The sequence below is a fragment of the Trichosurus vulpecula genome, chromosome 3 (assembly GCF_011100635.1).
Source record: "Trichosurus vulpecula isolate mTriVul1 chromosome 3, mTriVul1.pri, whole genome shotgun sequence".
NCBI classification, from domain to species: Eukaryota; Metazoa; Chordata; class Mammalia; order Diprotodontia; family Phalangeridae; genus Trichosurus; species Trichosurus vulpecula.
This window is the reverse complement of record NC_050575.1, coordinates 416,534,804-416,560,019: the sequence shown is the minus strand read 5'-3', so window position 1 is coordinate 416,560,019 and position 25,216 is coordinate 416,534,804.

Below are 25,216 nucleotides of genomic sequence, written 5' to 3'. Positions count from 1 at the left end.
TCCATCTTCACTCTAGGACACACATACACACTTTAGTCTAAACTAGGTCAGACTGGCCCTGTGACCTCTTCTCTGGGTCTCAGCTTCCTATCTACAAATGAAGGGCTGAGCCAGATGCCTCCCTTCTTCCCAGCTCTGACATTTTACAGGTCTCAGCTCCAAGGCCCATTGGGGTCTGACATTCTGGATTCCAGTTTCTAAGTTTCCTCTGAGCCCCGATGCTCTGTGTTCTGAGGTTTTTCCATCTCTCATGGTCTGGTGAAGCTTATGATTCCTCAGAATACACAAATAAAATTCTTGGTTTTCCAAAGGAAACCAAATATACTCAAATATAGTTAACAAAATAATAAACAAACAAACAAGTTCATGGCCCCAGGGTTAAGAGCCTTTGGTCAACTTTCTGAGGTCATTTGTAGCTCTGGTGGCATGGTCTAGACTCCCTCCCAGCCCTGCCTGACACTTCACGTTCTCTGTTCTAGGCTCCCTCCCAGCTCCGCCTGACACTTCACGTTCTCTGTTCTAGGCTCCCTCCCAGCCCTGCCTGACACTTCACGTTCTCTGTTCTAGGCTCCCTCCCAGCTCTGGCCTTCCCTGGCTTCCTTTCTACTTTCCAGGCTTCTTGCCCCTCCCTCTGCCATGTTGTCTTCCCTCCTGGACCCGGACCTCCTGGACCCCGCCTCCTGGCAGTCCTGGCCCGTGGCTCCCACCATCCTCTCTGCCTGTCCTCCAGGCATGAAGTTTCTCTCCCTCCTCATCTCTGCCTCAGGCTTCTTCGACTTCCCTTTAGTGCCAGCTAAAACCCCCTTTGCGGGAAGCCTTCCTCAACTGGCAATTCCAGGGCCTTCCCTCCGTTAATTATTTCCTATTTGTCCACATATAGCCTGATTTATCTATATGTGTTTGCATGCTGACTCTCCATTAGAGGTAAGCGCCTCGAGGGCAGGGACTGCCTCCTGCCTCTTCTCCTGTGCTTAGCACAGGGCCTGATGCACAGTAGGCGTTTCATAAATGTTTCAGTGCTTCTCTGGGCCCTCCCTGCTCTAAGAGTCCATAGAAGGGCTATGGGCAGAGGAAGGTACACACCAGACCAGCAGGCCCACCTCCTCCCTGCTCAGTCTTAGTCTTTCCTCTGGCTCTCCCCAACCTCTTCCTGTAATTTGGAATTACTTTTAACTGTCCCTCTGTGTTTTATTTCAAAACCCCTGCAGCAGCCTTCAGCTGGGTGGTTAACAATTAACAGGACTTGTTTCAAGTCATTAAGAATTATGTGTAATCTTTCCTTAACACTCCTTCCAATCGCGGAGCTGTAGGGGCCTTTGAAATGCAAATGCCTCCAACCTGCTGCCACTGCAGGGCTGAGCTGGGCCTGGGAGAGCCTGGCTGACCTGGGGGGCCCAGGCAGCCCAGAACCCTACTCATGCTCCCTCCCCCTCACAGAGATCAAAGCTCATCATTCAGCCTGGAGCTTCAGGGTTTGAAAAACCCAGATTGGCAATTACCCCTCTCCTCCTCCCCCTTTAAACCACCAGGGGTTTACTTTGCCAGGAAGCCCCGGATCTGGAGGGGCCTGGGCCTAGCAGGGACAGGCAGTGCATAACTAGGGTGTGAGACAAGGCCTTTGAACCAGGGCCCCACACTTAGAGGATTCTGATAGAATCTGCAGTCCTTGGAGGAAACAACCGCATTTAAGATCTACTTAGCACAAGGAGTTATAATTAACAAGGATATATTAGTTAAACTAGGAAGATGCAGTGACCACACCCCAGGTGAGCTCTGCCTCCCGTCCCCAACCCCCTGGTGGAACAAAAATTGCTACTTACTGCTGGGACTGGTGGAATCACTATCAATCCACCCAATTTCCCCTAAGATTTAATCCTGAGGCTATAAGGGTGGGCTTGTGGCTATATTCATTCACTCTTTCTTTCTTTCATTCATTTATTCAACAAACCCTATTTTAAGTACCTACACATTAAATGTAAACTCCTTTTTGATTCTGTCTCTGTATCCCTTAGGTCAGATCAGGCTTAACAGACCCCGAAATAGGTTTACTGAATTTAATTGTTGGGTCCAATCTCTGCCAATTCAAAAGTGACAGAATTAGTTCTGTCCACAACAAACTCAGGCCTACATGGAGGGGACCAGCACTGGGGTGTTATTTTCTACTTCCTATCTGCTTCCTAAGGGCCTTAAATTCCCATTTCCATCATCTGGTACTTAGCACAGTGCCTGGCACATAGTAGGCACTTAATGAATATTGACTGATTGATACACCTGTAAGTGTGGATTTTAGGTAACATTCATGCTTCATCACCCAAACTCCAAGATCACTGCGGTGGAATTTCAGAAATAAGAATACTTCTAAAATCGCACCACTGTCCCCTCCATCAGCGCCCATTCACACACACTTGTCATCAGATCCCAACCCTCCTCCTGTTAGAGCAGGGAGTGTGGGCTGCCTGCCTGCCTGCCAACGTCCCCCCCGCCCCCTCCCCCCAAACTCTCAGAGTCTTTGCACAAACTCAGCATGGCGTAGGGGACAGAGTTGGACTTGGGATCAGGAAAGCCGAAGATGAAATTCTGTTTCTGCCCCTTATCAGCTGTGGGACCTTGGGCACGTGACCCCCAGCCAGGGATGCTTTCCCTGCTCACCTCCTCCTCCTGGCTTTGCTGAAGCCCCCTCAAAGGCCTACCTTCTAGAAGAAGCCTCACCTCTGTGAATTATCTCCCATCCATTGGCATCTGTCTTGTTTGTGCATACTTAGGCCTGGGCCGTCTCCTCTTAGACTGGGAGCTCTTTTGTGGCTGATGGGGACAAGCCTTCCTTCCTCTCTGGCCTCTGGACGTGTGCCTGATTTCTGGGGCCACAGCATTGGAGCAGCCGGATCTGAATCTTGTTCAATGGGACCATCGTAGGCACCGTACACATTTCATAGGATATAATCTCATCATTCTCAAGCTGGACGTAACTTCATTGGCCATGGAGTCCTATTTAAACCTGAGTGAGAATCCGTTCTTCAATCCATACATACAGTTGACTGATCCCAGAAGAGGGGAACTGGGTGTGTGTGGGAGCGGTAAACAGAGAAGGAGGGGAAATGAAGATGCTTGCCTGGCTTGGCCCCTCTCCAAAATGATCCCCAAATAAACTCAACAATGGGAAAAGGAGTCCAGCTGGAGTCCAGCAAGGTTCCAGGGTAGCAGGGCCCTGGGGTCATGGAGGAAGCTGCAGACTGAGAAAGCAGCTGAGACGTGCATGGTGGTGAAGCCAGGAGAGGCAGAGGCAGAGCTGGGAGGACAGCCACACATGGGAGACCATTTGTGAGGCTCAGAATTGATGCAGGGAGGCCAGACCACAAAGTGACTACAAATCTGCACAGGTCTTGTGGACTAAGACTGTGGTCTCGGCCAGGGCAACCACAGGAAGTCAGCAAGGTAGGCAGCCACTGAGGAGGGGCCTGGGGTGAGGGATACTTGGAATTACCTTTCATTAATCAAGAAATGAGAGTTAAAGTATCTGTAAATTCACCAAATCCCAGGACCAAGGAACGGAGGGAGGAAGGGAGGGAGGAAGGAAGGAAGGAAGGAAGGAAGAAAGAGAAAGAAAGAAAGAAAGAAAGAAAGAAAGAAAGAAAGAAAGAAAGAAAGAAAGAAAAGAAAAGAAAGAAAAGAAAGAAAGGAAGGAAGGAAGGAAGAAGGAAGGAAGGAAGGAAGGAAGGAAGGAAGGAAGGACCACTTACTAGGCCCTCACTTCATACTGAGCACAATTAATTAGCTTAAGCACTGGGGATTCAAATACAAAACCAAAAATGAGCCAGTCCCTGCCCTCAAGGAGCTCACCTTCTAGCTGGAGAAGGCCGTTGGGGAGAAGTGCTTGGTAGAAGAAAGTCTGAGAGGAGGCCATTGGGTGAAGGAGGCTGTGGTTAGCCATCTCCTGACAGAGAATGGTGCTGGGGTTGGATCGCTGCGGCCAGAGCCAGCTGAAAGGAGAGATGGAGGAAGGGTCAGGCCCAGGGGCTTGAAGATGACCAGGAAGTGATGGAGGGGAGGACCAGAGAGCCAGCCAGAACCAGAATGGTTAGAAATGCATTAACCCCTGATTAGCCCTCCAAGCCCCATGCAGACCTTTGGGACACTCCCCAGACTCAGTTCGAAGCTCTCCAATAACCCTGGAGGAGTATGGGATTTGTAACCAGTCAGCCAATCACCAATGATTAAGCACCTACTATGTGTCAGGCATAGGATCTTTGATGGAGATTCAAAGAGAGGCAAAAGCCAGTCTCCTCTTGATTCTCTGTTTGTCTAATGGGGGAGGCCACAGGCAAATAATGAAGAATAAGGTACAGATAGGACGGACTGGACAGAATCAATGGCCATCTGCCCTGCGAGGCCTGGCTGACTTTTCTGCCTCCAGGACTGTTTCCTTCTCTGTAAAATAAGGGGATTGTGCCAGAGGGCAGTGAAGGGCTCTTGGGGCTCCTTTAGTCCTGGTGAGGGCACAATTCAGCCATCCTCAGCAACCTGTGTCTGGGGCCGGCACAGAAATTAGGGGAGAGCTGCTTCCTTTAAAACATCACTTAAAAAGTCCACCAGCACCCTCCAGAACCTCCCCAGAAGGGGTCTAAAGAGGGCCGCCCAGAGTTGGCTCTGCAGAGCTGGCAGTCACAAGGAAAAGATTCCCCTGGACTTTAACAAGCCTCAGGATCCTGAAAACAGAGGAGTCATGGTCCTCACACCTCCAAAGAGACAGGATGCAGCTGGGGAGGGTAAAGGGGAGGACCAGGGAGCTGGAAACTGGAGGGGCTGCTGCCAGGATGGGGCAGAGGAGGAGGAAGAGGAGGAAGAGGTGGATGGGGAGGAGGAGGAAGAGGGAGAGGAAGAAGAAGAGGAAGAGGAGGAGGAGGAACTGGAGGAGGAAGGGGAGGAGGAAGACGAAGAAGAGAAGGAGCAGGAGGAGAAGAGGAGGAGGAGGAGGAGCAGGAAAAGGAAGAAGAGGGAGAGGAACAGGAGGAGGAAGGGGAGCAGGAGGAAGAAGAGGAAAAGGAGCAGGGAGAGGAGAAGGAGCAGGAAGGAGCAGGGAAGAAGAGGAAGAAGAGGAGGAGGAGGAGGCCAGAGGTTTGAGATGTAGACTCTGGGGTCTGGGAAGGCAAAGGAGGGAAGAGGCTGTCCTGAGGTCCATCAATGGCCTGGAGATGAGAGGCCAGAGAGGGAATGCTGACCTTCCTGATCTCCCTTGGGGTTAGGGCCTCCCCTCTGTTCATTACCCCCAACTTACCTTGTCTGTAGCTTGTTTAAATGTTGTCTCCCCCATTAGACTTTAAGCTCCTTGTGGGCAGGGACTGGTTTTTGCCTTTATTGTATCCCCAGTGCTCAGTACAGTGACCCAGCATACAGTAGGTGCTTAATAGATGCTGGCTTGAATTGGGAAGAGGAATTTTACTTGTTCTGCTTATCTACAGGGAACAAACACGCAGAGGCAGATTTCAGCTCAATGTAAAGAAAACCTCAACAAAGCGTCTAGAAATAGACTAGAAGATCTGTCAGACCACTTGGAAACCTTAAGGATGTTCTAGAAATAGCAAATGGAATGATATTCTCATTAGGGACTGAGCTGCCCGCTGTTGGGGCTATGCAAGCAAAGCCTGGATGACAACGTGCCATGGAGGCCCAGGAGGAGAGCCAGCCCAGAATTCTCCTTTGGAATCACTGCTTTCCAAATCTGGGATGCTGTGGATTCTCTATGTTTGGAATTTTTTTCTCATCTCTAGAAAAGAGTAATGATCTGAAAACCCCAGTCCTGTGAAATGAGGGCCATGCATTAGATCATGATGGCCACTTCCCCCGCCCTGGCCACTCTCCCAGGTCTCCTGGGTCTCCAAGGCAAAGGAGAAGGGTCCGAGGGGAGCAGATACGAAGGTGTGGGTTGGGCCACAATGCCTGGTCTTGGGTTCCCTTTGGAAATGAGCCTTTTTGGGAGAGGGTGCTTATTTCAAAATTTGCAAATGTAAATAAATGGGTTTCCTGGCTTTTGGGGGCAGCTGTACAGATCAAGCAGGGAATGTCAGGGCAGGAGGGATCTTGGAACACGGAATGTCAGGGCAGGAGGGACCTTGGAACAGGGAATGTCAAGGCAGGGGGGACCTTGGAACTTAGGATATCAGGGCAGGAGGGACCTCAGAACCCGGAATGTCAGGGCAGGAGGGACCTTGAAACAGGGAATGTCAGGGCAGGAGGGACCTCAGAACACAGAATGTCAGGGACAGAAGGAAAGATGCAATCGAGTATTTCAGAGTTCAGTTAGGGAAACAAGGAAGGGCTTTCTGCATCATCCAGTTTAACGCCTTAATTTTACAGATGAGGCCACCAAGGCACAGACTCCCCAAGCTCTCTAGTGGCAGAGTCTCCACAAGAGCCCAGGCTCCTCGCTTTCCTCCCACTCCTCTGTCCAGGAGTCCCCTTTGCCAGGCAGTAAGATCTCCTTAGTCTTCTCCTGGACTATGGAAGATCAAGACCATTAATAAAAGCAAATCAAAGGTGTCTTTGCTTGCTCAATGTGATACCCAGTGGCTTCTGAATGAAACCCTGAGACTGCGCCTGGTGACCTCCAAGGCATGGGCTTCCTCCCCAAGTAGTTTTATTTCCAACTAATGACTTTTATTACAAAGGTGTGACTAATTAATCTGAAATGCAGGTACAGGAAGCTGCATGCCAATGGCCACTGGCCAGACCATGGAGGTCTGAGCTAATATCATCAATGGGAGATGAGGGGCATCTTCCCCTCCCCCCTTCCACTGCCCAGGGGCCGGGCCTTCCTTCAGAACAGGGCCCGGCCAATCCCCGTTTAAGGCTTGCTGAGTTCAAGGGGCCTGAGGGAGTCTGGTGTCCCGGAGCCATCCTCCTGTCCTGGACCCTCCAACTGCAGGACAAAGCCCCTTGAGGAGTAGAGAAAGCCAGGGTCGAGGCAGGGTTTCCCTAGGTCTCATAATTATATGGGGGAAAAAGGGAAAAAGTCATTGACATTCATTGGAGCATCTGCTAGAGAACTGACTCTGCCTCAGCACAGCCTGGAGGCCCAGGTTGACTCTGGGTCATTTCCCTCTTCCAGCCTCAGTTTCCCTGTTTATGAAATGACCAGGCCTCAGGTCTGGTGCTAGTTCTGAACTCCAGGACAGAGACCCTTCCTGGGAGGCCCAGATTCAGCTGAACTAGTGAGGGCTTGTTCTCAGCAGGCCCTGGCTTGGTAGAGGCTCACCTGGGGAGCTGGATGGTTGGCCTAATTGGTGTCATCTCAACCAAGGGAACTGTCCTCACTGACCACCCCCATTCCCAACACAGCCCATCTGTATACAAGTGAAGGTGGCCAAAGCATGGGGGGGGGGTGGGGGGGAAGTCAGGGAGGCCTCAGAGTCTTGTAGGGAGGGACCCACCCCTGGGTGCAGGGCTCTCTCAGTCAGGCAGATGGAGGCATGGCTGGTCTCCCAAGGCCCCGCAGTGATGATTATCCCCATTAAAGATGAGGGCACTGAGGCCCCACGAGGCTAAGGGACTTTTTAAAAAAATATATATATTTTTTTTAGTTTACAACACTCAGTTCCACAAGTTTTTGAGTTCCAAATTTTCTCCCCCTCCCTGTCTTCCCCTCTCCTTCACCAGGACAGCATGATATCTGACATAGGTTCTACATATACCTTCGCATTAAACTTATTTACACAGTACTCCAGTTGTAAAGAAGAATCATAACCAATGGAATGAATCATGAGAAAGAAGAAACACCACCAAAAAAGAAGGAAAAAAAGACAGCAAATAGTTTGCCTCAATCTGCATTCAGACTTTGTCATTCTTTCTCTGGATGTCGATAGCTTTTTCCATCATGAGTCTTTTGGAGCTGTCTTAGAACCTTCAATTGCTGAGAGGAGTCAAGTCTATCAAAGTTAGTCCTTATAGATACCATGTGTCTGTAATTGCATATAATATCTCCTGGTCCTGCTCCTCTCACTCAGCATCAGTTCTTATATGTCTTTCCAGGTTAGTATGAAACCCATCTGCTCCTCATTTCTTATAGCACAATAATATTCCATTACATTCACATACCACAACTTGTTCAGCCATTCCGCAATTGATGGGCATCCCTTCAATTTCAGTTCTTTGCCACCACAAAAAGAGCTGCTATAAATATTTTTGTACATATGGGTCCTTTTCCCATTTGTGTGATCTCTTTGTGATACAGTCCTAGAAGTGGTATTGCTGGGTCAAAGGGCATGCACATTTTTATAGCCCTTTGGACATAGTTCCAAATTGCTCTGCAGAATGGCTGGATCAGTTCACAACTCCACCAACAATGTAACAGTGTTCCTATTTTCCCACATCCTCTCCAGCATTTACCATTTTCCTGTTTTGTCATGTTAGCCAATTTGACAGGAGAGATGTGGTATCTAAGAGTTGTTTTGATTTGCATTTCTCTAGAATTTAGAACATTTTTTCATATGACTATAGATATCTTTAATTTCTTCCTCTGATGCCTGTTCATATCCTTTGACTATTTCTCAATTGGGGAATGACTTGTATTCCTATAAATTTGGCTCAGTTCCCTGTATATTTCAGATATGAGGCCTTTATCAGAGACGCTGGTTGTAAAGATCTTTCTCAATTTTCTGCTTCCCTCCTAATCTTTGTTGCATTGGCTTTGCTTGTACAAAAACTTTTCAGTTTACCATAGTCAAAATTATCCATTTTGCATTTTGTAATGCTCTCTATCTCTCAATGGGTCATGAATTCTTCCCTTTCCCAAACTCTCTAGTGGCAAGATTCTCAACAACAGCCCAGGCTCCTTGCTTTCCTCTGACTCCACTAAACTATTCCTTGCTCTCTCCAATTGCTTATAGTATCAGCCTTTATTCCTAAATAAGGAACCCATTTTGACTTTATTTTGGTATACTGTGTAAGATATTGGTCTATGCTCAGTTTCTGTCATACAATTTTCCAGTCTTCCCAGAAGTTTTTTTTTTTTTTGAAATAGTGAATTCTTAACCCAGAAGCTGGATTCTTTGGGTTTATCAAAGAGTAGATTGCTATAGTCGTTGACTAATGTGTCCTGTGTACCTAACCTATTCCACTGATCCACCACTCTGTTTCTTAGCCAGTACCACGTAGTTTTGATGACTACTGCTTTATAATCTGTTTTAATATCTGGTGTGGCTAGGCCGCCTTCCTTGGCATTTCTTTTCATTAATTCCCTTGATAATCTGGACCTTTTGTTCTTCCAGATGAATTTTACTATTTTATCCAGCTCTATAAAATAATTTTTTGATAGTTTGATTGGTATGGCACTGAATAAGTGAATTAATTTAGGTAAAATTGTAATTTTTATTATATTAGCTCAGCCTAACCACAAGCAACTGATGTTTTTCCATTTATTTAGATCTGATTTTATTTGTGTGAGAAGTGTTTTGTAATTGTGTTTATACAGTTCCTGGGTTTGTCTTGGTAAGTAGACTCCCAAATATTTTAGTGTCTACAGTAACTTTAAATAGAACTTCTCTTTCTATCTCTTGCTGTTGGGCTTTGTTAGTAATGTATAGGAATGCCGAGGATTTATGTGGGGTTGTTTTATATCCTGCAACTTTGCTAAAATTATTTCTTATTTCAAGTAGTTTTTTACTTGATTCTCTAGGATTCTCTATATAAATCATCATATCATCTGCAAAAAGTGATAATTTAGTTTCTTCTTTTCCTACTCTAATTCCTTCAATTTCTTTTTCTTCTCTTATTGCTACAGCTAACATTTCTAGTACCAAATTGAATAATAGGGGTGATAATGGACATCCTTGTTTCACCCCCAATCTTACTGGGAATGCATCTAGCTTATCCCCATTACATATAATGTTTGCTGATGGTTTTAGGTAGATGCTATTTGTAATTTTAAGGTAGACTCCATTTATTCCCATGCTTTCTAGTGTTTCAGATAGGAATGGGTGTTGTATTTTGTCAAAAGCTTTTTCTGCATCTACTGAAATAATCATACAGTTTCTGCTAGTTTTGTTGTTGATATATTCAATTATGCTGATAGTTTTCCTAATGTTGAACCAGCCTTGTATTCCTGGAATAAATCCTACCTGGTTGTGGTGTATTATTCTCCTGATAAGTTACTGCAATCTTTTTGCTAATATTTTATTTAAAATTTTTGCATCAATATCATTAGAGAAGTTGGTCTATAATTTTCTTTCTCTGTTTTGACTCTTCCTAGTTTAGATATCAGTATCATAATTGTGTCATAAAAAAGAATTTGGTAAGACTCCTTCTTCCCCTGTTTTCCCACTTAGTCTATAAAGTATCGGAATTAATTGTTCTTTAAATGTTTGATAAAATTCACATATAAAACCATCCGGCCCTGGGGATTTTTTCCTAGGGAGTTCATTGATGGCTTGCTCAATCTCTTTTTCTGAGATGGGGTTATTTAGGTAATTTATTTCCTCTTCTGTTAACCTGGGTAATTTATATTTTTGTAAATATTCATCCCTTTCCCTAAGATTGTCAAATTTATGGGCATACAATTGGGCAAAATAATTCCTAATTATTGTTTTAATTTCCTCTTCATTGGAGGTGAATTCACCCTTTTCATTTTTGACATTGGTAATTTGGTTTTCTTTCTTTTTTTAAATCAAATTGACCAAAGGTTTATCAATTTTATTGGTTTTTTCATAAAACCGGTTCTTAGTTTTATTTATTAGTTCAATAGTTTTCTTGATTTCAATGTTATTAATCTCTCCTTTGGTTTTCAGTATTTCTAGTTTGGTATGTAATTGGGGATTTTCAATTTGTTCTTTTTCTAGCTTTTTCAGTTGCATGAGGCTAAGGGACTTAATGAGATCATATGCTCATGCTGGAGGGACCTCCATCAGTCATCTAGTAAAAGATGGGGCTAGTAGAGGTGGAATTACCTGGGAATCAGCGGGAGGACTTTGCCCTGCACCCAGGTCCTCTGAGCTTCCATCCAGGCCTCTCCTGGCCTAACACCCCTCTTTCCCTCTGAGAGCATACCCGAGGGCTAAAACACGCTGCAGGATGCCATCTGGTCAGCACAGCAGACTGGTGAAGAAAAGGGGCTTCCTCAGGGGTCTGAGAGGAAGGTCTTCCCCACCCTGAGTCAGAGAGGAGGTTCCCATGATGAGCAACCAACCCACTGGGGCCCAAAGGAGGTATCCCGCCATCCCTGTCACCCTGAGCATTGGTGACCCTCTAGATACTCAACGTTGGTGCCAAGAGGATGAAGAACATGCGTTGTGGGCAGTGCCTGTGGCTTGAGGCTCACATGTCCTAGCAGTGTGACCAAACACAAGTCATGCAACCTCTCTGGGTCTCAGTTTCCTCATCCATAAAATGATAGCGTTGGCCTACATGGCCTAAATCTAGGATCCCATGATTCTGTGTCATTTCCTGGGAAGTATTTTGGTGCCTGAGACCTCTCAATTCCTGTTAGTGGCTGACATGCTGATGGGCCAAACTCAGCCCAAAGCCTTTACAGGGCCAGCCTCCACTAGTGCACTATTTGTGATTCAGTAAACCTTACATTTTGAGCTTCTCACCATCCCTCCACGAGCTTGTTTGGGCCTCAGAGGATTGGCAAGGACACTGAGGACCCATGGCCAGTATCTGAACACAGGGCCCTCCTTGCTCTGTCCACTGCCTTGGGAGATGGCAGAGAGTCACAGGTACCCAGGCCCAACGGAAGGGGCCAAGGAGAAGGGTCTGATCTCCTGAAGACCCTTTTTGCTGCCCCTAGGCTTCGGACCCCAGGCTGGCTGAGCTGCCCAGCTAGGCCAACAAGGAGGCAATGGCATGATCTGGAAAAACAGCTTTCTATTTGGGCAACACCTACCCTGGCACCAGTCACTCCCTGGCTTGTATCTGATGATAGAAAGTACTCTTTGTGTTTCTTTTTAAGAAAACTTTGAGGCCTCTTTTTCATTCACTGGGGCCTTTCCCCTGTTCAGAGGTTCAAGACCAGAGGGACTTTAAAAATGGCCCATCCAGCCCCTTGGTTTTGGCAGGAGGTTCAGAGAGGGGCTGGGCCCTGCCTTCTGTCCCACAGCCCATAGGTACACAGAGCTGGGATGTAGGAGTCAGATGGAGAGGGCATCTGCTCCCCAGAAGGTTTACTCCACCCGTATGGCCCTTACTTCTGTGGGGGATTGGGTTGGGGGAGCTAGCCAGTGCCCCCCTGGCCTCTGCCACTCTCCTTGGTATTGTGGTCTGTCCCTGGGAGCCATGGAATGTTTGAGGTGGAAGGGAGCTAGGGACCTGGGAAGACTCTGGATTTGGAGTCCCAGCCCCAGTCATTTTACAGGGGGCCAGAAGACAGAGCAGGGGACTTGAAACAAGGTCCTCAGCCCCCCAAGTCAGTGCTCACTATGTTCGATCACTTGTCTTGTGACCATGGCCAAGCCTTTTCCCCTCTTTGGGCTTCGGCTTGGACCATTAGTGCTACTCCAGATCCTGAGGTCCACTCTGAACCCCAGCTTCATCTGTCTGTAGCCTATCTACTCCTCTAGTCAGGGGTGAAGGCTGGATGGAACAGCCTTTGCAGAGACTGCTGGATTCAGGGGCCCCCTGCCCTCAGCCCACTCCTCCTCTCCACTGACGGACTGACAGTCAGGAAGCTGCCTCCTTCAGGAAGTCCTCTGAGGTGCCCTTGCTGGTCATGACCACTCACATTTTCCTTACACCTCTGTGATTAACCAAAACACAAAATTAAGGAATTGGTGTTTTTGTTTTTTTTTTTTACATTGCCATCCTCTCCCAAGAGTCTCCTGGTCAATAAAAGCCTCCCTTATAACAAAGAAGCACCCTTAGACACAGCATCAGCCGACAATGTTGCACAGTGTACGTTGTACCTCACACCCGTGGCCGCCCCTTTCTGCTAAGGAGGAAAACCAGTCTCCCCTTCGTAGGATCATGGCTCTAGAGCTGGACGTTTTAATATGACATTTCACAGAAGAGAAAAGTGAGGCCAGGGAGGTCCCGTGGCCCGTTTGAGCTCACAGTCTTCTAGCGTCTTACCTAATGCAACCAGGGCTGCAGCTGGGTGTGTCTGTCTGTGCTGGGAGCTTGGGGGGGGGGGGCGGTGAGGCGCCTTCGAGTCTCAACTTTGTATCACCCTCCACCGATGCTCGCGCCCCGCAAAGGCAACAGCCACTCTGCACTGCGGCGGAAGGCTTTGCACGCTTTACAATGATTATCTGTCTGAGCCTGTTAACAATGGAGATGCGGCTGGGGCTCTTAGCCACTTTTTTTTTTTTACAGATTATGAATTTGAGACATCGAGGAATCATGTCACTTGCTTAGGGTCACACAAGGATTCTTTTAAAATGAAGGTTTGGTTTTTTTTCAACCAATGAAAATTCTTTTTCTTCTCCCCACCTTCTGTCTCCACCCCGCTCCCTCCCCCAACCCCTCAGTAGAAAGAAAAACAAAACTTTGTTACAAATATGTACAATGTAGCAAAACAAATTCCACCCCCCCCCCATGTGTGCACAAACAAGGACGTGCCAGTCTGCTCCCTGAGCCCAGCCCCTCTGTGGGGGGGAGGGGTGAGCGCCACACAGCGGGCCACAGTAAGGAGGGGAGGCCTTCCGGCACAACGGGTGGTGTCGAGGCTGCGGGAGGTGGGCAGCCCGATTCATGGCAGGCTTCATGAAGGCAGGGAAGTCAGCCTGAGTCAGCTTGACAGTGCCAAGCAGAGAACTTTGGGTCTCATCCTGGAAAGCAATAGGGAGCCATCGGAGTTTCTTGAGCTGGGGGGGAGGCGGGGGAGGGAGGGGGGACCGCGGTCAGAGGTGCTGCGCTTTATTAAGATTATTGTGGTAGTTTTGTGAAAGATGTCTGGGAGACCACACGGACACTGTTGCCGTAGGCCAGGTGAGAGGTAAGGAAGGCCAAACAAAACTGAGTTACTCAGAATCCGGTGCCATTTGGGGCAGCTGGGGATGTTTTCAATAAACAATTCATTTATTAAGCACCTACTATGTGCCAGGCCCCATGCTGAGTGCTGAGGATACAAACACAGAATAAAACACAGGAACCAAACACAGAAAAAAAAAATACAAACACGGGTGTGTGTGTGTGTGTGTGTGTAATGGAAAGAAGAAAGAACCCTGGCTTCGGTAGCTGGAATCCTGACCCCTGGCTTTGGTGGCTGGAATCCTGACCTCAGATAAGTCCTCACATGGGCCTCCATGAACTGCCCCCATGCTAGAGAGTACATTTAACTGGGTCCCGTTCCCTTCTCACTCAGTGCTGTAACTTGTCCAATATCATAGTCCTTGAGCATCATGGGTTTGATGATCGCCTTTATGCGGATGCCTTCCAGACCAATCCCCAATCTTTCTCCTGAGCACCAGACCAAATTGCTAAATAAATGCCTAATTGACATTTTGAACCAGACGTCCCAAAGCATCTTAAATTCATGATGTTCAAACTGCTTAACTCCTCTCTCTGAACCCTCTGCTCTTCCTCCTCAATTCCGTTACTGTTGAGGGCACTGCCATCTTCCCAGTCACCAGGCTGACACCCTTGAGTCCTCCCTGACTTTTCCTTCTCTCTCACTGTACAGCCATTCAGCTGATGAGTCTTCTTCCTTTTCCCTCCACAATGCTTCCCTCGTTCTCTCTGTACCCGTGGCCATGAATCTAGCTCAGGTCCTCATTACTTCTTGTCTGGACTGTGAAATGAGGAAGTTGAATTCTTAGTGTTGCAATAACCTCTTAAGTGATCTCCTTGGTCATCCAACTCAGACCCTCCCTCACTCCAGTTTGTCTTTAGTGAGACTGAAAACATAATTTTCCTAAAGCACAAGTCTGACCATATCATCCTCACCCTATAACATCTATGTCCTAGGCACGTCGGGGTGTCTGAAAGGGCCTGGAGAACAGAAGAGATGCCGCAAGATTAGGGAAGAACACAGATTTCTATTTTCAAAAAAAGGAAAGAAAACAAGGTCTGAAATCTACAGGCCAGGCAGCTTGACTTTGATTCCTAGGGAAATTCTAGCCCATATTATTAAAGAGATGCTTGGTAAACATTTCAAAAGGGGAGCAGTGATTCTAAAAAGTCAGCCTGACTTTCTCAAGAACCTAGCCAGACTAGTAGATTTTATTTCCCTTCTGACAAGATTACCAAACTAGTAGATAAGGAGAATCCTATGGATATTTAATCTACATTTTAGCGAGGCTTTTGATCCAGTTATCTCACACTCTTATGGTAAAGATAGAGAGATATGGACCAGACGATAATAGTGTATGTAACCTGGCCCCAAGCCCAAGTGCTTGGGACTTTCCTCCTTGTTGGAGGCTGATTACTCAGTGGTCTTTGCCTGCATGAGTGTATGAGAGTTTGGAAGAGGAAAGATCCTTGGTCTTCTGGCTTCCAGCTTCAAGAGAGAAGATAACAAGGATCCAAGTTCCCTTCAGGTCCAGGTGCTTGCAGAGAGAGAATGACTGAGAAGCCGATACAAAGACAACCAGGACAGAGCTGTGTCACGAAAGTCTGGGGAGGAGACCACGTCTAGGAAGGGAGAGTAACCAGCAGTGACCCTCAATCATGTCTGTATCCCTAGTTTACTGGATGGAGGCTTCAGGGAGTTTGAGTTGAGATATCTTGCTCCTGGTGGAACTCATTTACTCTGTGTACTGTCTGGTATACTTCCATCCGTACACTTTCTCTGATTTCTGTTTGCTATTGACTTGGATAAATGAGTTTATTTGCTATTCCGTTATCTGTGGCCTCAACGTAAATGGCATTTGGTGGGAAGGGAGTTAACCTTGGGTATCTAACTTAGGGCACTCCTTCCTTATTAAGGGTTAGCATTCTGGAACACAGCTTAAACCTGAAAGTTATTTCTCCTAGTCTAACAATATTTAAGGAGTGGATAGTTGGAATTCTAGCCTGGCACCCCCTATTTGAGGAAAGCAGAGTGGCTAGTTTCATGTTCCCAAACTCCTGCTTCCCTCCTGTCAAGAATCAAGTTTTCCTTGGAGGAGGATGGGCAAAGGAAGCTTCAGAGACCTATCCATGACTCTCTTTGAGCCACACCTAAGACAGAGAGACATGTGGACCTACTTGGGCAGCATCCACCCACCCAACACAACACACAAATATACAATGCCCAACATAACAGTATAAACACAACACCACACACGCAAACACAACAAAACACACACCCTAAAATAGAATTAGGTGGGTTTAGAATTGGTTGGATGACAGGACTCAGAGTGTCAATCACTGTGGCCAGAGGTCTCCAGGAGAGCACCCCAGGGAGCTGAGTTTGGTGGTGTGCTCTGGAGTATTTTGCTGATTGATTTGGATAAAGGCATAGGTGGCAACAGGCTCATCGAATCTACGGACTGCACAAAACTAGGAGGGAAAGCTAAGACTAGATGACAGATTCAGCATCCAAAAGGCCCCTGACAGGCTAGCACATTGAGCTGAATCTAAAAATATGGAAAACAAAAGGGATTCATACACTTGGGTACAAAAAAATCAACTTTAAAAGTATAGGATGGGGGAGACATGGTTAGCAAGCATTTTGCCTGGGGAAAAAAAAAAGATCCAGAGAGGTTAGTGTGAGTAGCTGAGTGCCTGGAAGCCAAAAAAGCTGATTGGATCTAAGGCTCCTAAGAATAACAAAGAAAAGTCCCCTTGTACAAGGTCCTCTCCTCTGAAGGGCAGGGTTTCGTCCTGGGCATCAGGGTCTTAGAAGGACACTGAGGGGCTAGAAAGTATCTGGAAACATGAAGGCAACCAGGATAGGGAAGGGCCTGTAAGTCATGCTGAAAGACCTGGGGCTTTTAGCCACTTTTAGTCTATTTCATGTCTGCGAGTAGTTGTTGGTATGTCATCTCCTCCATTACACAGGGGACTTCGTCAATGGAGGAGCCCTGCTTTTGTCTTTCATTGTGTCTGAAAAGTATTTAGCATAGAGCTTGGCACACAGTAAGGGCCTAATTAATGCTTAACCTCCAAAATGAGGGGGTTGGAAGCTCTTGCTCAATCATTTCATGATTACTACTGCTATCATTTAATACCAAGTCGGTTGGTCAATAAGCAATTATTAAGTACCTCCTGTGTGCTCTCAGGCATTGTGCAAAGTGCTGAGGATATGAAGAAAGGCAAAAAACAGTCTTTGCCCTCAAGAGGGAAACAACATGCAAATGATTATGTACAAACAAATAATCAATAGAGAGTTGAATAGAGGATGGACTGGAGCAAGGAGAGACTGAAGACAGGCCACCCACCAGCAGCTACTACAATAGTTCAAGCGTATAAGATGATGAGGCTAGGATCAGGGGAGGGGCAGCACCAGAGGAGAGAAGTGGGCAAAGTGGAGAGATGCTGAAAAGGTGACATCTACTCAGAGATGCTGGGGAAGTGAAATCGACAAGATGCTGTGGAGGTGAAATCGACAGGTCTTGGCAACAATATGGATATGCCACGAGTGCAGGGTGACTCTTGGCTTGGCAGCCTAGGGGTTAGGAAAGGCAGGGTTAGGAGAAGAGATAAGGCGTTCCATTTGGACACTTTGTGTTTAAGGTGTTTACTGGACATCCAGGTTTTTGGAGATGCCAGATTGGAGGGCAGCAGAGAGTTTGGGGCAGGCGAGAGACAGATTAAAGCATCATTAACGCAACATGGGAGTTGATGAGATCATCAGGTAAAAAAGCCACAACCCTCTCCGATCTTCCCTTTCTGCATCTCTAAAATAAAGGATGACCTTAGATGACCTGCGAGGACCCTTCTAGCACTAAAAGTTTGGAGCCATTATTCTGCCTTCTGTAATTTCTTCTATTTGTGGAATAGCCAAGAATGTTTCCTTCTCCACAATTGTGATAGCTACATACTAGGATCCAATTTTTTAAATGATGTTTTTATGCCCTTTAAAAATAAGCTTGAGTATATTTTAGAGGAAAATCTTGGTCGGGCGTAGACTAGACTTAATGACTGCTAAGGTTCCTTCTAGCTTGGAGAGTCTGTGATTTGAAATATTAATCCAGTTTGAATTTAGTGTGCAGTATATAATGTAAGCCATGGAGCTAATCTGATTTTCTCCATATTGCTATATAATTTTTCCTAGTTTTAAAAAAATTTATTGAGATTTATCAGCCTATTGTATACCTTCAGCTTCAATTTGAGATCATATATTCTGTTTTATTAATCTTTTTTTTCTTTGGAAAAACCCCAACACTAATTTTTATAATTGTTAATTTACAGTCCAATCCAAGATCTGACAGTGCCAGCCCCCTTCCTTCTTTCTGTCATAATTCTACTTGGTATATTTTCCATTTTCTATTTGTCCATATAATTTCATTATCCCTTTCTGTAATCTCGAAGTATCTTATTGGTATTTTGCAGAGCTTCTTAACATTGTTTATGTCATAGCCCTCTTTGGCTGGCTGGTGAAGCCTATGGACCCCTCCTCCGTGTAAAGGAGCTCTGCTGCATGTGCAGAGAATCCCTGGTGGCTACCCCCACCCCCCACTTGCAAATGCTGGAGAGCCTCATCAAGGTGGGTTAGTGCCAGGCCCCTCTGACATAAAAATAATTCTTTTAAATGTATAAGATAAAATACATAGCACTGCAAGGGAAAGCAATCATGCTGAATTATGTTATCAAAATATTAAAGAAAAAGAAGCTGAATGACCCTATGTTAAGAATGCCCTGTTAGAGAATTTCCCAGGATCAATCCAGCCTGTACATCTCACAGAAGAGACCTGAGCCCAGGCTTCCTATAGCCACTGACTACACCATGCTGCTTTTGAGGAAAACCACACTTGAAAGGTGCCATCATGCATAGAGCGCTGGGCCTAGAGCCAGGAAGATTCCTCAGATCTGGTTTCAAATATTTACCAGCTATGTGACCCTAGGCAAGTCACTTAACCCTGTTTGCCTCAATTTCCTCAAAAGTAAAACAAACTGTAGAAGGAAATGCCAAACTACAGAGGTGTCTTTGCCAAGAAAACCCCAAATGGGGTCAGAAAGAGTGGGTCATGACTAAAAAATGGCTAATCAACAAAGAACATCACTTAAATCGGTTCAGCACTGCACCTTACTGGTTAGAAAGTGGTCCAAGGCACCTTGTCTTGGGTCACACAGCCAGGATGTGGCAGAGGCAGAATTTGAACCCAGATCCTCCTTCCTCAGGGCAGCTCTCTCTATCCCCTATGCCTGAAGGAAAAAACAAGACAAAATAAAGCTTTCATTCCTCAGCATTCCTCTTGCCCAGCTTGAATGGGGACTATATTTTGGGACTTTTTTTCCTGTATCAATTGTTATATCCATCAGGTTTTAACTGTTTCCCATTCTGATATAATCATACTCATTGTTTTCCTAATCATGAACCTTCCTCACTGTAACTTCTACTTCATCAAAATGAATAATTAATTTAAAATTATTGTAGTCATTTTGCTCCTATTTGATTTCCAATATAGCGATCAATACTTCCTGATCACTTCCTAACCAAATTTGCCTCAGGGCAAGGACAGCTTTGGTGACTCTAGGCCAGGTTAGAGGGGAGTTAAATTCCACATTGCCCCACATACCAAACCATAGATCCTCCAAGTGCTGAAAGAATCATTAATGACACAGATCCCCTGTTTTCTTTTTCTGCCTTATCCTTGCAAGGTTGTGGGTTCCACAGAATCACAGCACTCCGGAGTTGGGAAGGTCTTTGGAGATCATCCAGCCCCAACTTCCTAGCTCATGCATTTTTAGTCCTTTAACTTCCATCACTTGGCCCTCTTTCTGTCCTGTGCAGTTGTATAAAGTAAATCTAATTCTTCTTCATGTGACTGTTTTAGAAAAGGCCTGTAATGTTTCTCCTAATGTTCCTCTCCAGGCTAACCATGGGTCAGGGAAAAGGATGGTGGTAGAGTCCAGACAAGTATTATCATAGGGATGGGGAGACTGTAAGCGACCTGGGCAGATGTGTCTGGGGCCACACTTGAAGCCAGGTTTTCCTGATGGCACAGGAGAGGCTGGGTAGCCTCAGAACCATACCAAGACCCCATTTGCCTTTTAGAAAGAATTAGGAAGACCCCCATTTTTTTTCTATCTTTGAGACCTGATTATGTACCAGAATAGGCTGTGTGATCCCATAGACTCCTTGAGGGACGGGGTGGGCTGGTGGAGGTATTCCCAATGCCTCGAAGAATACTTTGAGCACTGTATGCAAAGAGCAATACAGGCTCACTGGATTGAACTGAATTGATTATAGCGAGGGGGATATTTGTTCTTCTGATGGCTTCTCCTTCCCCTCTCCCCCCAAGGTAAGAACAGATCCCTCAGAACTGATCCTGCAGAACCGAGCATCTGGGCTGAACAGCCAAGGCCTGAGGGACTCAGACTTCCTACCAGGTATTCATTCTCCTCTTTTACCCTTCAAATACAAGTCATTGATAAAAATGTGAACTAGCCAGGGCTTAGCCCTGAGCCCTGGGACACTCCACTGTAGACCCCTCCTTTCTGCCTTTTCTGCTCTGCTCAGTTATTAACTTTGGCCAGCTTCCTTCCCCTTCTGCAAAATGCCCTCCAAGGCCTTTTCTAGTAACATCGTTTCATACTCGCTCCCAAACTTCATTAGCCATCCTCAGAATTGTAGACTCTCAGCAACTTGTTTGGGGAAATGTATATTTCTACTAAGCCAGAGCCCCTGTGCCTAAGCCACTGTCTTGGGGATGATCCATAATTGCCACAAACTCAGAGATCTAGAATTGCAGATTTTTGTCCTTCCAGGACCCTTAGAGGCCATCTACTCCAATCTCCTCATTTTATAGCCCGAGGAAGGGAAAAGTGACTTGGTCAAGGTCACAGTGAGTGCCGGAGTGAGGATTTGAACTCACCTCCTCATACTTCAGATCCAGTAATAAAACAATATTGATCATGAGAAAAGTGTTATAAAGAGATATGGCTGCTGGGGTTGGGGGAGGGGAAAGGACATGGGGAAATTTAGGCCATCTAAAAAACCACCCAAAGGGTAATAAGACAATTAAAAACTGTTACATGTGAGTGTATCAGAGAGGTACGGAGTGCTTGTGGGCTGTCGGTGGAAGGGCACCCAGGGAGGCTTTAGGCAAGGTGGCATTGAAGGAGAGTGGGGTGAGGGGGCCCCTTTCAGGCCTTGGGAGTGCCAGAAGGCACTTCTGGAGGATGAAGAGCCAGCGCGAACGGGAGCTGGAGAAATTAAACTGCAAGCGTTTATTAAATTACCGCTGTTGGGGGAGCTAGGTGGTGCAGTGGATAGAGCACCAGCCCTGGAGACAGGAGGACCTGACTTCAAATTTGTCCTCAGACACTTGATACTTAGTCGCTGTGTGACCCTGGGCAAGTCACTTAACCCTGATTGCCTTGGGGGGAAAAAAGAAAAAAACCCATAAATCCTACTGTTTTCCAGAGATGACATCAAGCCTGGGGATACTGGAGCGGGCAACAGGGCAGTGAGGGTTACTGAGCATAGGAGTCACTTGATCAGACTGATTGGTGCAAGTTAGTGGGAGGGGCCTTAGAGGTCACCTAGTCCAACTCCTCGTTTGATAAGAGACTCGTCCACGATCACACAGACTTTGTTCACTTGGAAGAGCTGTCTTGTTTAACCTGGAGAAGACTCAGCGGAGATGTGAGAGCTATGGTCAAGGATGGCCCCAGAAAGCAGAACCCTGGGGAGGGGGACCGTGGCCAGGAGGCCGGATTAAGCTTGATGTGTCTACAATGTAACAATGTCTCTCAGGTGTCAGGGTCTGGGCCTCAGTTTGGTTATCTGTAAAATGAGAGCACAGCTCTTTGAAGAAAACTAACAGAACACAAGCTTTTACCTGTATCGTCCTCGTGGCCATTCTGCTCCAGGTTTGTCTCAGTTTCTATCCCCAGGATTCTCTGCAGTCATCCTTCTGTCATTCCTGTCACAGCTCGTCACAGCCACACCCCACCTGATGGGCACTTCTGGTGTGGAACTGAATGTGGCCGCTGCGCCCATGGAGTGAGGCAGAAAGGTTTTGCCAGAAAGGTTTTCTCTTGGCCCGAGAGGGAGACCACCTTGACTCAAGTTTACTTGTTGAGTGTTCACAAGGCCCTGAAAAGTGTAGAGGGATCAATGAGCCAGGGTCCCAGACCCACAGGGATATAGCAAATCCCAAAATGACTATTAGGCTTCAAAACAAAAACAAGATTTTGGGTGTGTGGGTAGGCCAGCCTGGGGCCAGTGGGTGGAAGCTAGGGCACAAGGTGCTGGCATTCTCTGGGCCTATTTCACCCTCTCTGAGAGGCCCTTCTGTGATTCTAAAATCCAGTGGGAACCCAGGAGGGGTCTGGTGCCTGTCAGGCTTCCCCCCACTGGGTAGCCAAGAGCCAGTCGGCAGGAGAGCTACTGGGGAAGAGCTTTGTAAAATCCAATTTACAAATGTAAGGTAGGATCGTTATCTGGGCCATTGAAAAATCCCAGAGGCCAGGAAGTGTGCAGAGCAGGTCCTCCCCAGAGGTGAGGGGGAGGACCTTCTGGCTCTAAGGAGAGAAGGAAATACGTTAGGCCCACAAGTTATGGACAGCTGGGGTCCCTGAGGCCAGGCTCCCATTTTGACAGAAATGGAAACTGAGGCATCCCCAAGGGGGAGGGACCTGCAGAAGGTCACACAGGGTGGAAGGGCCACAACCTTCTAGCACCTAGGGTGAGAACCATGAGATCCAGAGCTGGAAAGGACCTTAGAAGATAATACATGAGAAGCATATTTATATGGCCATAAAGCTGAGAACAAAGTGTTTTACTTACACTTTCTCATTTGAACCTGGCCATAGCCTGGGGAGGAAGGTGCTATCATCCCCATTTGACCAAAAAAGAGATTGAGGCTTGGGGAAATTAAGGCACTTGGCTCTGGGCATCAATCCCACAGCCATTTGAGGTGGGCTTGAATCAGGGCATCTTAACCCCCAATCCAGCACCACCCCATTACCCCACTGGGTCAGAGAAAGGAGAGGTGTTAGAAGTGAGGAGCTCAGGGCAGAGAATGTTAGAGCTGAGGAGGAAGAGGGAGCTCGGTTTATTCCACTCCCTGCCCCCCCTCCACCTTTTAGCCCCACTAACTGGCCCTGGGCCAGTTCAGGGGTTTCTGGGTGGGGCAGACTTCTGACAGGTTAGGGGCTGGGATGGAGAAAGGAAGATAAGAAATAGCCAGTCTTTCTTCCCCAGCCTAACCTTCCCCAGACTTGCCCTGGCTTTCATTCTTGGGCTCAGAGGGCTCCTTCTCTGTTCTGTTTCTGCCAGATCCTGGGGCCACCGCTTGGTCACTTTCCTCTCCAAACAAGGGTCTGCTTCCTCCTCCCCCCTCCCCGCCTTCCCCTGCCCCTTGGTCTCTGGGAAGGCAACCCCCCCAACCCCCAGATTTACTAGGGAAACCCAATATGGGGAAAGCTGGATGGACCCAGAAGTCAAGGCAGGGATAAGGATTTGTTTCACAAAAGGGACCTTTGCTTGACAAAGGCTTTCCTTTCCCTAGCCTGCTCCCCCTAGAGAATTTTAAATCATCCCATTGACAAGGATGCTCATTGAACTCTCCATGTTTTATTCTGGAATGAGCCACTGTGCATAAGGCCTGGCTGCCCTGCTGGGCCTGGCTGCTGCAGGGAGGCTGGAGGTGAGGAGTTTTGGCCAGGCAGGCTGGAGGGGGCTAGGGGCAGTGGAGACACTCTCCTCGGGCCTTTATAGTTGTTCTCTCTTTGGAAATGGTGCGGAGCATGTGTAACATGCTTTTCAAACCTTAAAGTACCAAAGCTTCACTACAGGCTGGGGGAGAAGGGATATGCCATTATGACAACCCCTCCCCACCCTTTTATAGGAGAGGAAGTAGAACTCGTTAAAGGTGATGTTACTTGCCCAGGGGTCAAACAGCCTATCAATTTTGTATCAGGCAGCATTCGAACTCAGGTCTTCCTAACTCCAAGCCCAGTGTTCTGTGTCCCACTATTGTCATTAAAAGAGTCAGAGAACTTAGACCTAGAATGGATAACATGGAATGTCAGATCTGGGAAGAGCTTAGCACACACCACACAAGGCCAGACCTGGGAGACACTCTAAAGCATAGAATGTCAGAGCTGGGCAGTACCTCTGAACATGGGAAATGTATGGTTGGGGGGCCCCTAGCACAGAGAAGGAAGACATAGCTCGTTCAATTCCCTGGAAGGCCAAGAGCCAGGTACTGGGGATGTCAGCCTTTCACCCAAGCTGGGGGTGGCATTTCCCCAGACTGATGGGTGCCTGGTGACAGTGGAAGGGAATGGAGCAGGACCCCCAGAAACCAGCCTCCATCTTTGGGAAGAAAGGTTTTTCCTAGGACTTTCATCAAGGCCTCCTCCTGCAAAATTCTCCGTTTCCAAACAAAGCAGACCCTCCACAAGGCAGACACAAGAACCCAGTGGGTCTGTCGGGCCCTGTCGGGCCTCTCCAGATTTAGCTTTTCAAAAGTTTGGGAACCTTTTTGGAGGGGGGGGAGCAAGCTGTGACTGACCCTGGAGACTACAATTTCCTTGGGCCCCTAAGAATCTTCCTACTAGTACAGTGCATCCCAGAAAGAATGAAGCATTAGAATGGAAGATCCCAGAGGCCAGGGGCCTTTGTATCCCAAGAGTCCAGTATATTTCCACGCACAAAGAAAAGGATTATTCCATACTTGTAGAATAAGAATGACAAAAAAAAGTTGGGGCAGGGAGACACAATTGGGGCTCCGAATGGGGGAGATTGGGCCCCAGATCTTCCTGGGGGCCGGTCCAGTTTTCTGGCTCCTCTTGGTCCAGAATAGTCCCCAAACACTCTCGGGGAAGAAGGGTCGCTGGGAGTAGGACCTTCTGGGGCCAGCTCGGTCTCAGGCTTGGGGCAGACATCGCCCTGCCCTTAAGGATTCGAGGCAGACAATGGAAAACCCTGGTGAACCCAGCCCCAGGGCCGTGGAATAGGCGGATCCCAAACTATCTCTCCCATTTGCGGCGGGGCAGATGCCGGGGTGGGGACCCGGATTCGTTCTCGGTTCTTCTCCTTAAATCTGGGTGACCTTGGGGCAGGCCCAAGGTGGCCCCTCCAAGCTGGTCGAGGTGATTAGATTAGGTGACACAGTATGGAAAGGTTCCTCCCAACAGCCCTGGTTAAGTCAGTAGTACAAGCAGTAAGGTACCCCTTTTACTGAGAGGTAAA